The sequence below is a fragment of the Pseudorca crassidens genome, chromosome 6 (assembly GCF_039906515.1).
Source record: "Pseudorca crassidens isolate mPseCra1 chromosome 6, mPseCra1.hap1, whole genome shotgun sequence".
NCBI lineage: Eukaryota > Metazoa > Chordata > Mammalia > Artiodactyla > Delphinidae > Pseudorca > Pseudorca crassidens.
In genome coordinates this window covers 49,857,532-49,860,667 of record NC_090301.1, presented here as the reverse complement: position 1 = coordinate 49,860,667, position 3,136 = coordinate 49,857,532, and the positions used below count along the sequence as shown (strand labels likewise).

Sequence of the window (3,136 nt, the reverse complement as noted above, 5' to 3'; positions counted from 1 at the left end):
GCTGAATGGCAGTTATTTATTCATTTTGTTTTTAAGGCTGTAGTCCATCTTCTACTTGCTCTTACGCCTAGGGTACAGTTCTACGAGTCTTTGAACTAAAAGCCTGGTGTATTTACTGGGAACCCTTTCTCTGATGGTTCCTTATCCCCAATCTGTAATGTTCAAAGCTTTGAAAGACTCTGAAAAATATTCTGCTTTTCAGAAGTTTCTGCCTCCAGCCCCATGTGCCTTCAAAATTTGGGAAATGTCATTTTGAGACCTTTTAAGTCTCCAAGTTTGTCACCCTAACTCCATGGCAGTCTGCTCGAGGCAAGACCAGATTTTTCAGATCCTCAGCCTTTTGCCTGAGCGCCAGAGTCAGCAAATGACCCTAGGGAAAAAGCTGCTCCAGATAACTCGCTTACCTTTCTGAGATTCACCCTTTAGAATTTTAACTCCCATAGTTTGAGTTGGTTCCTCAGACCTCTGATGATTACAAACACTATTTTATCTGGCTGATCTGGTTGTTCTTTGTGGCAACTTTAGTTTGCCACATAGTATTCTAGCCTATCCAAATTGGAAGGCTTGTTTAAGTTTTTTTTAAGTCTTTCAAAGCAGCATTATTTTTTTAGGTGTAATAAATCACACACAAGTCAGTTTTGCTCTTTACAAGGAAAGTAGATGTTTTACAAATGAATTATAATTATGACTTCTCTATGATGGCCAGACTGGGAAAGGTTGGAATCCAGAAACCAAACAAACCCACTAGTAGGAAAAGTCTTCAGAGAAGTTACAGAAAATGTCCAGATTAAGGAAGCTCAAATAGGAGAATGTCTTAGCATTTTGGCAGGGAAAAGAATTCAGGGTTTGCTGAAGACCTTTGGTGGAAATCTAGGCAGGCTGATTTGGCTGTAGATGTGTGTGTAGGGGTGGGGGTGGGTGGCCCAGTTACACGGCTCAGATTTACAAACAGCATTTTCTCTTCTAGGATGCTTGAAATGGAAGGCAGGAATCTAAGCCTTGGGGAATAGAAGTACTGGAAAGTAAGACAGGGATTTACATCCTTTGAGAAAAGCCAAGGGGTTGGCCAGAGAAAAAAGGCAAACTTCCATAGTTAATCCAGCCAGAGAAAGGTTGACTTGAACCAGTGATTTCCTGAAGCCCAGACTCCTTTGATTTCTGTTAACTCAGTACCTGAGGGGCTACAGTCTGGGGCAGACCTAAAATTCTTTGTCAAGCAGGCCCTTCTGGGGAATTCCCCGGTGGTCCAGTGGTTAGGGCTCTGCACTTCCACTGCAGGGGGCCTGGGTTCGATCCCTGGTCGGGGAACTAGGATCCTGCATGCTGTGAGGCGCGACCAAAAAAAAAAAACCCCCAAAACAAACAAAAGAAAGCCTTCTCTTTTTCATCCCTGCCCAGCTAACCGAGTTAAATTTCAAGGTTTTCTTCTTCTTCGGAGTTTATCAACTCACTTCTCATCAACTTTCCTTGATTAAATAGACCACTCTTTGTTTTGCTATTGAATATTCTTTTGTATAGATTCTTTCATTTTTTCTTTATATAGGTACTGGTGAGTTATTAATACACAAAGTATAATAAAAAACAGAGAGTTAGCTGGATCATCTAAATGACTAGAGACTTACTATGATAACTTGATGGATTAATCTCCATGTCTGAGTTAGAGTTGACAGTGAGACAGTTTTATCAGCTGATGAGAACAGGGAAGAGATAAGAAAAGGATGTTAAGAAGTGAAGAAATTCTTAATGCTGGTTTAATGCGGGCCAAACCTAGAATCACCCGTCATTGAGTTTGAGCCCTGAGATGCAAATCAAGTGCTTTAAAATCAGCCACTATTCTGGCCTACCATTCTTCTACTTAAAATTTTTTTTCTAGCCATATTAGAGGTTTTCAGTGTTAAATATTATAAAGTGCTGCTGGGTGCAGTTGAAGGCACCGAGCCTATTTAAACTGGAGAAGACTTCAATATTTAAACTGGAGAGCTGCCTTAAAAATATCATGGCTTCTCTCCTTTGATGGTAGACTTTAAAAGAGGCATGATTAGGACTGTTTGGAAGAATTTACAGGATGAGAGATTTCATGTCATGATGAATGTAGCAGATAAGTTATTAACATTTAATTATTCAGAACCACCTATGGAGAAATTAACCATGTCTTGTTCATGCTTAAACAAATGAAAAATATTTTCCCCTTCTTTATTCCAAAGAAGTAGCAGCATTTTCTTTAAAATCCATATTTTTCTTACCCTCAAGGAGAAATGAACAAATCAAGGCTCTGAGAAGCAATTAAAGAATTGTCTAAGAGGGAAAGAGATACAAGCTGTGTGCTTAGACTTAAAGTGTTGACCTAGAGACATTGTTGGTAGTTTAGAGAGGGTAGTAAATTTTAAGGTGAACTTGGTTTCTGGAGCCTCCATGAATGCATCAGCTCTGAGATCGCAGAACCTTAGAGGTTGTGGCGGTGAGGGGCTATGAAGGTCTTGGTGCTAACTGTCTGGGTCTCAGGGAGAATCTGCCATGGCCAGCTGAGCTGCCAACCCACAATGAATCATAAGTACCTAAATTTATGTCACATAGAGTCATTGCACATGCAGAGAGTGGAGGAAGTCCCATGGAATGACTCCTAGTGACTTTCCTGCCAATCCTGGTGAATTTGTTTTAATTTGGTTTTTCTGATTTCAAAATTATGACATTATATGTGCTCTCAATATTTTGAAACAATTCATACCTATCTCAAATAGAATTCTTAAACAATTTTATCAGTCCAAAAATGAAATTGTATGCCAGAGAAATTATAAGTTTCCTGTCACTGAATCTAGTCAGACAGGGACTAGCTTTCAGGGACATTCTAAGAAAGAATCCTCCATTGGCTGGAAGGTTAAAACATTTCCTTATTTACATTTTTATCACTAGTGTCTAGGAAAGTAACAGTCATATGACAAGCATGATGTAAATATACACTGAATAAGTGAATGAATGGATAGATTCACTAAAGTGACCCCGGTGTGGGTATTAGATGAATATATGGATGAACTAAACAGTTATTAGAATACAATTTATATGGATGCTGTATCAAGCAAGTTATATATTTCTAGGGAAGATTTGAAGAAATCAATGCTTAAACTATTCATTTCACTTG

The 3,136-nt window shown here is 38.9% G+C and overlaps 1 non-coding gene across 1 annotated transcript; it reads left to right on the top strand.

Moving 5' to 3' along the window:
- Positions 1-1,235: 1,235 nt before the first annotated feature.
- On the top strand, positions 1,236-1,308 carry TRNAG-UCC (transfer RNA glycine (anticodon UCC)). The gene has a single exon. It is a non-coding gene; the product is annotated as a tRNA-Gly (tRNA).
- Positions 1,309-3,136: the final 1,828 nt, after the last annotated feature.